The following is a 12,312-nucleotide window of genomic DNA, read 5'->3' as shown; positions in this document are numbered from 1 at the left end:
TAACTTCTGATATTATTAGGAGACACGATCTCACATCAAATTCTATGATTCTCTGGTTCTTACAAACTGTAGTTCTCCCCCCCACACACACACTTACAATGTTCCCTGAGTCCTTGGTGTGGGATTGTTTGTAAATGTATCCACTGGGTCTGCATATTGATTGGTTGTGGTTTTCTATAGTGAACTCTGTTGCAAAGGCAAGTTTCCTTGATGAGGGATGAATGTCTACACTTATCTCTGCCTATAAGCGCAAATATTTATAGATTGTTGTTAGGGTTGGTTTCGTAAATTAATAGTTTTGTTTCTCCTTCAATAACCATACTTCAGCTAGCACTGATTAGTCAGCAAGTTTTCTAGTACCAGGCATGGTACCCCTCTGGATAAATGGGTTTGAAGTCCGATTATAGCCATTAGTTACCACCTAGGTGTGCTACTACTACAGTAGTAAGGTTACTGTGCCATGCTGGTCATTGGTTTAGTTCCTAGGTGTCAAAGCTAGGTAGGACCATTGGTGGCCTCGCTTCTTTGGAAGTTTGCATGCTGCTAGTTCAGGATCTTTTGTACCCTCTTTCTGAAGCGTATGGTGCCTTTAACAATAAGAACCTACCTTGTACTTCTCGGAGATAACCAGGGGCAGTAGCAATAGGCTGTATTCTTTGGGAGTTTCTTAGATAGCCAAGGGATAATTCTGAGAATTGAAAAACAATTCAAATCAGGTGTATTAGGTTTTTGGGTTAAGTTGGATCTATATCATCTGATGTGTAGCGCTATCTTTTAGATTCAGTTTTTACTTCAATTATGCATATTTATGTGTGTAGGTATGTAGACATTAATGTAGGTGCTAGAGGAGGCCAGAACAGGGTCGCAAATTCCCTGGAGCTGGTGTTTGTCAACAACTAACAGGGTGCTAGGAACCAAACTCAGGTTATCTGCAAAACTGTTATCCACTGAGCCATCTTTCTGGCTCCTGATTCATAACATTCTTATCAATATTTGCCTCAGTCCCAGGTCACCAACTAAAGAACTTCTACAATTTGAAATTAAGAGTCTGTTATTGTTATGCAGATTATATATGCATGCATGAATACACACACATATGTATCCTAACACATTCAATCATCTATCTGTTCTGATAAACAATGTAAAATAAAGTCACAGAATCCTATTGTCTCTGCCGGTGAAGTATCACTGTGGAATCTTACAATCTGGTACCGTTACTATTCTGTTCAACAATTTCTATTGTGGCAGGTCAGGTTTCTGGAACATTGTCAGAGCCAGGACATAAGGCTTTAACAACATCTGCTGTGGCTGCGAACAAAGGCGTGCTGCATTTATAAAATGGTTTTCCTTACAGGCTATCAGTTAGCTTGAAAGGGCAAAGCAAACCTCGCCGCTATTCACAGGCCCAGAGAAGGCTTTCTTTCTCTGGAAATCATGTGACTCTTCCGTGCTCAGTGTTTTATGGACCACCTTCCTCTGCAATCCAAAAGAGGCCCCAAAAGTGATTGCATATAGGACATTTGCACACCCCACCCCGCCTCTGCCCATTTTGTAGCCGTATGAAATATTTCTACATAATCGCATCTGGAAAGGATTGTCAGACGTGCAACTTCACTGAGTCCAAAGATTACTTTCATTTAGAAGGACATTAGACAGTTAGCATCCAGTTAAGATAAGGATGCGCAGCGATGCAAGCCAAATGGCGTTATTTCCAGAACGTGTCGCTGCTTCTGTGCAGCAAGCTGTATTTTTAGCAGGACAGCCATCAGAAAATATGCGTATTATTTTGACAAAATAGCCTCATTTCTTCAGAAAGGTCCCCATGAAGGACTGACTGACTGACTGACTGAATTATGAATCCAGCTTTTAGTGTTGACAGCATGCTTTTAGGGAGAATTCTTGTCGTCCACTAAGGGTAGGTCTTCCAGGTAGGTAGTGTGCCAGTTGTTTCTAATCCCATCATCTGAAGCATTTCCTTCACCTCAGAGATGTAGTCTGTCTTCCTTATACCGTGTATTCCGCGTATTGTGGTAGTGTTGTGTAAAATTCCACAGGACTGGAGTATTTACAATTGTCCAGAGCAGTGGTGCGGGGAAGGCATGCGGACTGCTCACGGAACGCGGGAGGAAAACTCGGGGTTTTTACACTCAGGTTGCAATGGGGTGCAGGGCTCCGGGATTCCTGTCAAATCCCTTCTGGCCATCCCGACACAAGCAAGCAAACTAGCAAATTCCAGTGCCCACAGGCAGGCATGCACGGAAGGGGAAGAGCCCCCTGGGTTGTTTGTTGTGCTGGGGTGCAGACCAAGCTTGCCTAGTCTTTGTTCCTCTGCAGAGTAAATCTCAGGAAATTCGCTCCTCGTAAAAGACAAAGAGAGCACAGGGGAGTCTTAAATAAGAGGATCCGACTCTGAAAGGTGTCAGTATAAGTGGTTTGGAACAAAGGGAAATGAAACAATGTTCACCTTAAGAAACTGAATTACCTCCTGTTTTTCTGATTGGGGGGGCAGGATTAAAAAAAAGCAGGCAATTCACTTTAAAGAAAAAAAAACCAAAGTTGTAAGTCTGTGAATAATGGGGAGGAGTGGGATTGAAAGACAATTTCACCTGAGGTGTGCCAGCCTGAAACTGTCTAAGATTTACCATTTTCAATAAACAATGACACTCCCCTCTCTAATTTACAAGCAATTCCCTGGAATTAATTATCCTATGTGTAATTTAATGGGCATACATAGCTATTAGGTACAAGGTGCTTCTCAGGCCCTGAGTATGCTTGAAGGCCCCTTCCTATACTTCAAACAAAACCTTCAGATCTACTTAATAAGAGATGTGGTCCTGATGCTATCAGGGTTACTGATAGACTTTGAATCTATTGCCTAATTCATCTTGATCTCACTTCTCACCTTTCAGAAGGGAAAGTGAAGAGAATGATTCTGGCTCTCCTCTCTAGCCTTGGAGTCGCGTAATTTATTACAGTAGTAGTGGATTCCGAGTCTTCTCTTTGCTAGATGTGTGTGTCTAGCCTCTCCCCTCTGTGAAACCGTTCGGAATCCATCAAGCTTTCAGTCTTCTCCGATATTCTTGAGGCCAGCGGTTTCTATTCTCATCCTCTCTCAAGGAATGTGTTTCCAGTGTGTCTTTAAGGAAAAAACAAAACAAAACAAAACAAAAATACCCACGAAAAACACAGTCAGTCCAAGCGCATCACTCAGACACTACTAGGTAGACAATGGGAGTGTTCCACAGTTCCAGTGCACAGCAGTAGCAGTCTCTCCACAGGGATTTATTTTATACAGCTGCCTGTGGGCCACAATATTTTATGATATTAAAATGGATTATGGAATTGAAATGTAAGAATCACACACATTCTGCTTGAGATACCTGTCTCCATAGGAAGTACATTGAATGTGTATGTAGTAGCTGGCTGCTTAATTTACATACCCATGACCTGAATTATTTAGAATGAATGAAAAAATTGAATGATTTAACTTCCAAACATGAAAAGATTTAGAAGTAGCTCCTCAGATACAGCTGGAGTCTCCTTTTTATGCTTCCTCATAATGTATTAAGAATTACAATATATATCTAATTTATTGACACATAAGATACCTAAATCAAAGAAAGGAAAAAAAAAAAACAAAAAACAAAAGCCAATGCTATTGAACCACATATATAGTCCAGAACCACCATCAAGTCCATCAGGAAAATGCTAAGCCATGACACTATACACTGGCTTTTCTATACAGACAATAGTCTGTTTGGCTTTACTTGAAATTCCTTAATATTTATAAAATGCATTTTTTAAATTATATGATTAGTTTTGAAAAATCTACTAGAGCAATTCCAAGAAATCAATTTATTCTGGAGGGGATCCTGAATATATGGTTGCCACTAGCAGTGCCATCATCATTATTGTTATTTATTTAGAGACAGGGTTTGTAGGTCTGGCTGGTCTGGAAATCATTGTGAACACCAGACTTACCTTGAATTTGTGGCTGTCTTGATGTCTCTGCTTCCTACAAGCTGGGATTACAGATACTCCTCCCAATTTTTACTACTGATACACATAGTTTTTTAACATTGGATACTCATAGTCTGCTTCAAAAATCAAAACACAGAGTTTAAGTCCATAAAGATTAACATTTTCTAGTTACATTTATCAGAGAAATATGCAAAAAAATGTCTGTTAACAAATGTTCTGGGCATGCCTATTTCTCTCATTCTTGCTGTACAGCACCAACAAGCTTTGAATAGCCCCCCAAAATTCTCTTTAACAATTACTCATTGTGGTGGTTTCAATGAAAATGGCCCTCATAAGCTCATATATGTGAATACTTGGTTTTCAGTTGGTGGAACTGTCTGGAATTTACCAGGAGGTGTGGCCTCGTTGGAGAAGGCTTGGCATTGGGAGTGGGGTATGAGGTTTCAGAAAGTCCATGTTGTTCCAATTTAATGTACTCCCTCCAGCTTGTGAATCGAGATGTCAGGTCTCAGCTACTGCTTAGCCATGCCTGCCTGCTTGTTGCCATGCTCCCGGCATGGACTCTATTCCTTGGAGATTGTAGGTGCTCAAATAGACTTTCTTTTATAAGTAGCCATGGCCATGATTACTTTATCGTAACAGCAGAAAAGAAACTAACACAAACACATGAATAAAATAGTTTACCAATTAGTGTTCATTGTATGGTCAAAGCTCTAATAAGCTTTGACAAAATATGCATAATGTAGAGGTTGAATTATAATAAAATTGTAAGTCGTTAAACTTTTAAAGCAATTTAAATATGTGTACTACAACTCAGAAACTATACAACTATGACAATCCCAGAAAGGAAGTCAGTGCCACTGGTATAAGAAGAAACTGGATGGGATGGGGACTATGTTCTTTCCATTCTAGTGAATATCTTCATGATCTGCTTCATGTGGGCTTTTAATATGTCCCAGAGAATTCACTGCAATGGGAGGGGGATGTATTCCAGCTAATAAATACACTGTTTACTGACTCACTTTCTATGATGTGCAATACTGCTTTCCTTTGTAAACTACTAAGTTAGAAATTCTAATAAAAATAGCTCAGTAAACATATGTAAGTACAAATCTATTTATCTATCATCTATCTTTATTTATTCTTTACATGGTGCTTACTCTATTTGGTTCATCCTTTTAAGTGGTCCACAAAGAGGTCAACAATGTCTTTAATTTTTATAGTACTCCTAGGTCCTCATCAGATTGTATCATTATAAAGTTATTTCATTATAATTTTCTTTATTTTCATTTCATAGTGAATGTGGGATAGTATGTTCCTATAACTATATGCACATGATTGGGTTAAATAGTGTCACAATTGTGTGACTAAAGCATCATTATACTGTTTGTCTTAAAGCACGCAGGCTACTCCTTTGTATTTCTGTATATGTATATATAGCCTGATGAGTTAGATGAGTTATTGGTTTTTATACTATGTATATAACCTATGAGGCCTTTTCATGCAGATCAGAGTCTCTTTGAAATGTATTTTTCCCCTGTCTTATTTGTGAGGGAATGTTGATTATGATCACAAAAGAAATGGGAAAAATAAAAAGTAATTTCAAAAAAAGTGAGTAAAAAGGCAAACAAAAAATGTTACCTCTCCGATAGACATAATGGTCAACTAGAGAGAGGGAAGAAAGTTTAAAAGGTATATGTGAAATTTTAGCCAAATTTAGGGGGACAGAGGGTGTCTGATATTATATCAGAGGTTTCAAAACTTTGAAAACAAGACTGAACAGGGTTTTGAAAAGCAATTTCTGGAAATCAAGTAAATCTATCAACTTCAACATTAAAAGATGTTGTTTATAGATATCTCTAAATACCAAAAGAGATTCTGTGTAGTTCAGCATTGGAATTTTTGAAAATAATATTCATAGAGAATAAAAGCCTTTTTGATTTCATTGTTGACAATTGTTATTTTTCAGACTTAAAAGTCTGTTCCTTGATGTAGCACACTGTCCGTTAAATTGATAATGGACACATACTGAGATGAGAGAGTTTAACATCTATACTACTTGTCAAAAGTTCTGTCCATGTATTGAAAAACTGAAAAGTGATACTATTTTCAGAGCCTAAATGGTTTACAGAATTCCTAATTCCAGAAGAAAGTTACTCAGAGGCACTCTAATATCACTGGGTAAAAGTGAACAAGAATTTCTAAGCACTCACAGTTCATAATTATCCATAACACAAATACCAAGAGGCTTCTGGCCTCAGAGGATACCAGCCACACACATGGTGCACAGACATGCATACAGGCAAAGCACACATCCACATAAATTAAAAACAAACAGGGGGAGTTCTGTTGTTTTCTTAGGAGGAAGGAGAGAGAGAGCCAAATCCACTCCACGCCTGGCAGCTCACAAGGTCAAGGTTGGCTTCCATCCAGCCAAGGAGTTTCCATGCTGTCCCTATCTCTGCTCCTTTGCACACATGAGCTATCTGTGTTAGATTTCCAGAAGCACACACTCCAGCTATCTGAGTTCCACTCTTCTTTCAAGCCCAACAATCCCATTTGCTCAGTGGTAGAATGAGCATTTATCACGTGAGTAAAAAGATCTTTGAGGGTGAAACTGGATCTAGTCACTTAGTACACCATTTACAGAGGAACACATGACAACTCTTCCATTAAAATGAGGGTAACACAGGCCCCTTACCTATGATGTTTCTCTGAACTCTTCCAACCTGGCAGTTTTACTATATCATTGATTGTTACCATCATTGAGAGTAAATGACAATATTATTGTAATTATTATTATTATTATTAACTTTTTGGCATATGAGAAAATTCTCATGATTATATTCTTTCATATAAATGTTCTCTTTGTTCACTTCATATGGAAAAAATGAGATCGAGACCGTCTTACATTGTTGGTATTGAAATCCTAGAGAATATCCTAAAAAAAATGTTTTCAATATGTGCTTCTTTTCTCATAACCTCAAATCCAGAATCAACTGTGTATCTTAATAAGTCTATCAAATCACGTTATTGCATATCTTTGAGTGACTATGACCATGCCATACAGCTATTATGATAAAAACAAAAAGAAATTGTCAAGGGTTGTAACAAAGGGAGTCCTTACTGTCACTGTCACTGTTTAATACAATATCTCACAAATTAAGGGAATTCATGTAATTTTAGTGAGTATGTTTAGGTCTATACTCGGTATAGGTAAAGTTAACACACACACACACACACACACACACACACACACTTGTTTTGTTATTACTCCACAGTATCCCAAATATTAGAGTTGATACTATCTATTACAGATTCTACTTTTAGCAGGGATTTACTTCTTTTATGCTTTATTTTATTTTTTTAATACCAACTCTCTTATTGGATCCTTTAAGATTTGAATATGGGTAAGGCGTTTGGATATCGCTGTTTTCACTAATCAGTTTGTGAAAATGAGTAAAAGGGCTGGGGAGATTTCTCTAGTAACCTGTCTGCACAGTTAACATAATCACCATGAATTTGGCCAGGTGTAGCTAAGCGATATTTCAGGAAAAGAACTAATAGCAAAGCCTTTTACACAGTAATTTCCTGGGTAAGGTTCAACAAAATGAAAACTCATCAGAAGCCCTGCTGGGATTCCATCAGCAAGCATTTATTTGTAGTCGCACGTACACCTGCTTACACAGTAATAATGCACTAGTGAGTTAAGCCGGTGTGCCCATGCAAATTAGCTTTATTCTGAATCTAACCCTGGAATCTACCCCGCGCACTAACCAAACAAATGAATTGCCACTGACTGGGTAGAATAACGTGAAAAACATTGATAGCATAGGTCTGTTTTTCTGTTGCTTTTGCCAGTGGATAATCCTTTGTGAAAATCCTTTCCAACATCTACCATTTAGATGAAGAATTTGCAGCGAACGCCTTGCTCCATTGGTGCAGCAACATCGAACTGCACACACGTGCCATCTGCGAGGTGATTTGTTTCAGAGGAGGAGATCCTGTGCTGTTTAATTCAAGCTCAAAATCAATTCAGCAAATATTTATCGGAAAGCAGCTGTATGGACGGCTTTAGCCGAGGTGGAAGCAGTGGCAAGGCATGGAGGATGTATGGGAATACCTCCTGCTCCAAGAGCTCTCACCTGCAGCAATAGGGAATCCGATCAATGTTCCTACCACTTCGTGGCAAAGCAAAGAGGCGGGGGAAGCCATCTGAGAACCACAGACAGTTACGGGGCAGAACACTAGCTCAACCTGAGTTGTGATAACTGGAGAAGTGTTAGTAAGGAAGGTGGGTTTCAGAGAGTCTTAATATGAGCTGGGTTTAAGTACTTTGAGATGAGTGGGAAGGAAGGAAAACAGTTTTCAACATGACTGTTCAGTACTGGTGAAGAAAGCAGGTGGTCAGGTTGCCTGTTTGAACATGTAGTTACAAATTCAGTTCGCATGAGTGGAGTCCCCTTCTTACATAATCTGGAAAGGAGTATGAGAAAGAGGGAGAATTCATATTCCTAATTATCACACACCTTTATTTTTTGAGATAGGGCCTCACTGTAGAACACAAACTCTCCTGAAACACATTATTATTATTATTATTATTATTATTATTAGTAGTAGTAGTAGTAGTAGTAGTACTAGTAGTAGTAGTAGTGGTAGTATAATTTCAGATCTCAGCAACTAGTCTACCATTGGGCTAGATTCCTACTCTTTCGGAAGACACTAGTTCAGACTGATCTCAAAACCAGGGTGATCCTCCTCACTCAACCTTCCTAGTGTTGGGTTTGCTGCATTTCATCATACTTGTTTTATTCAACATCTTCTAACAGTCCATCTTATAAAAACAATGCCAGTTGAAAAAGTCATCCCATATGTAATGAATTCTCCATACTGAGATGAAGGTCACCTCCTCTACCGTTTCTTCTTCCCCTCCTATTTCCCTCTCCCCCTACTTTTCCTCTTCCACTTTCTCTTCCCTCCCCTCTATTCTTCTTTTCTTTCTTTCATAAGGGAGTAGGATGGCCAGATTTTTTAAGAGTAGAACTTAAGTGTAACTTTATTAGAATCCCTTTCGAGACCATGTCTATTGTTTTATTTTGGAAATACTTTGCATAAAGAAGATTTAGACAAGTTTCACATGAACTTCTTAAATATGGAAAATTAATCGCCCCATCTCATAGTTTTCTTGTGCTGTAATGATAGTTTTATTTTAGTTTCCTAGGCTGTAATAATAATAATAATAATAATAATAATAATAATAATAATAGATAATACTCTCATGGGGGTGGTGGTTAGAAATCCAAAATCACAGAACAGCAAAAAGGCTTAGTAAGTAATGTGCTTGTGGCCTTGAGTGTGATGACCTGAATTTGATCCCTAAGAACTCCATGATAGAGGAAGAGACTAGACTCCTATAAGTTATCATCTGACCTATATTTATGTCTCATGGCATTTGTGCCCCTACAAACACACACATACACACACTAAATAAAATGTAGTACAAATTGAATGACAACTAAAATATCAGTCACAGTGTTACAGTGTCAGCAGAAAGGGGTCTACAGCAGGCTAAGTCTATGTCTCAGCCTCTGGTGAAGGTCACCAATCCTGGGCACATTTCAGTTTGTGGATGGATGCATCATTCTGGTCCCTGCTTCCCTTACAACATGGTGTGGTTTCTCAGTTTCTGTGCCTGTGTTCACATCTCCCTCTTCTCCTCAGCACCATATTGGATGTGCCAATTCTGTTTCTAAGGGTAAAGACTTTGGAAATATCTTTTTAAAGTGGAGATGGACAATTTAGCCCAAAGAGTTGATTAAATCCAAAGTTTTTTAAAAGCCTTACAACATACATAATAGTATCCTTCTCATAAGATGTAATGATGAAACTTATCATCTTGTGAGAATCCTTGGCATGGGGCCAAGTTAAATATATGGTTGATGTACAATAAATATTAGTACACCCAATTTGGGGGAGGCTGTCTCCAGAAGTTTCTGTGAAAGATTATTACATTCTTATTCTATACTCCAGATTTCACCCGACTGAAATAAAGTAAAAAAGATCATAAAAATAGCATAAGAAATATTTGACTCTAAAGGGATAGTTGATTGTTCCAGAACATTCTTTAACCTAGGACATTCATTCTTCTGGACACTTCTTGCACAGACAGTTGAAACTCTATGTCTCTCAGTTTTGTTTTCTAATCCTCTAACAGCCCAGACTATATTCATAGCGTAAGATGTGGTGAATTTTCACTATGGGCTGTACTAGATCTCTGGGACTGTTTATGTCTTTCCCTGTTCTGAATATTTTCTCAGTGTTAGCTGGTTGGGGTATTAAGGTCTGATAATCATCTGAACCTTTAATGCTGGCTGACACTAATACACAGATACCATTTGTTCTAGTTTCCAAAGGTAAATTCCTGAACCAGGGTTGAAATATTCTATTTTTTCCCCCTCAGGATTTTCTGGGTTATTGCCTCCTCATGTCTCTACTTAATTTGCTTTGTGTGGATACAATCATATGAACAAACACACAGGCATTGGGAGATTTCTGATTATAGCGGTTGGTAAGTTGAGCATCCAAGGGATTGCATGCAGGACTTTGGGAATTTATAATCCTTCTAGGTCTGTCATTAGTGAAAAGGACCTGAGAGACAGATTGGGAGTGACCCAGGGTTAAGGGGCTGGAGGTTAAGCCTTTTAGCCATGAGTCTCAGGTTTGAATCTGATCTAAGCTCGTAATAAAGGAGAGCTACTGCTATTTGATATTAGTTTGGTGACCCGTGTGAAATGAATTAGTGATCCTAAAGTTTGTTTTGGTGGGCAGGTGTCCTCGTGTAGCCAGAGCTAATAGCCTCGGCAGAAGAGCCCAACAACCTACAGAACTCGGACTGTTGTTCAGAAATAGGAAAAAGCCCGAAGGTTTCAAATTCCATATGCCCAGCTTGGAGGAAAAGCATGAAAATAAACATGGTAAAAGCAGGCTATTTCACCCAGTGAGGGTCAAACAACACTCGGATGGTAGGCTCAGGGTAGAGTTAATATGCTCAGTTTTTCTCACTCCCCCACCACCGGGTAGTTGCCATTGGATTTAAGTTTATGAAAGAAATACCTGACTGTGTTTTTCCTGCAGAGATGAGTACAACTCCTAGACATCAAATTTGGCACTTTCATGGCAGAAGAAATAAAAGCTGGGTAAATGAAAAAGGAAAAGGAGTTTGTTACTTACTATGGCAGAAAATCAAACGTGGCAAGGATGCTCGGCACTGTTTTGTAAAATAACACACACAAAGCGTGCAAAGTGTGCTAAGTAGACACAAGGCAAAACACACACTCAACTGGGTATTTTTAATGAACTATTTCTTGAATTAAAGTACCTTTTCACACAATATATCTTGATTGGTTCTGCCCCCATTCCTCCCAGATCCTCCCACGGAGCTTTGTTCTTTCTTTCTTTCTTTCTTTCTTTCTTTCTTTCTTTCTTTCTTTCTTTCTTTCTTCCTTCCTTCCTTCCTTCCTTCCTTCCTTCCTTTCTTTCTTTCTTTCTTTCTTTCTTTCTTTCTCGCTCAGATTAAAAACATAACCCTAAAAACAGCAAGCAACAACGACAAAGCCCACAAAAAGTGAAAGTGAAAATCAAAACAAACAAGCAAAAGATCAACAGGATAAATGGTGTCAAAACAAAGCAAAGCAAAACAAAAGTTCACAAAATCACTGTTCAGTTTGCCTTATGTTGGTCAACTACTGCTGGGCATGGGGTTGGCCCTAGAGTGTGGTCGTTATGTCCAGCAGCTCTCCATTGGAGAAAACCGATTTCTCCCTTTCTCATTGGCTATCAGTTGCATGTATCTCCCTTAGGGTTGGGCCCTTGTCTGGCTTCTGTGCATGTCTTGAGCATACTGTCACAGTCTCTGTGTGTTCATATGTGCCTCAGTCTTGCTTTGTCTGGAAGACGATTTTCTCCTAGGAGTAACCATCATCTCTGACTCTTACAGTCTTTCTGCTGCTTCTACACAGATTGGAAGAAAGGGTTTGAGGTCTCCAAAGTCACTCGCTCTCTGCACATTATCCAGTTGTGGGTTTCTAGAGTAAGCAGCCACTTTTTGATTGGATTTTAGGTCCACTCCATGAGATTAAGCCTTACCTGACAATGCTAATGTGACCAAGACCTACGACTAGATTGGTCAGAAGCCTAGTGAAAAAGCTAATACTATTATTCTGCTAAAAGAACATAGCAATACAATGACTTTTAATGACATATTGCCATACCTATGGATGGTCTTGCTCACCCCACACCAGAGAAGCTTCTTGTTGTAGTTGATGGGATTTA

This window comes from Mesocricetus auratus, unplaced genomic scaffold (genome assembly GCF_017639785.1).
Source record: "Mesocricetus auratus isolate SY011 unplaced genomic scaffold, BCM_Maur_2.0 Super-Scaffold_100008, whole genome shotgun sequence".
In the NCBI taxonomy this organism is placed as follows: domain Eukaryota; kingdom Metazoa; phylum Chordata; class Mammalia; order Rodentia; family Cricetidae; genus Mesocricetus; species Mesocricetus auratus.
The sequence above is the reverse complement of the archived record's forward strand: the minus strand, read 5'-3'. Positions refer to the sequence as shown.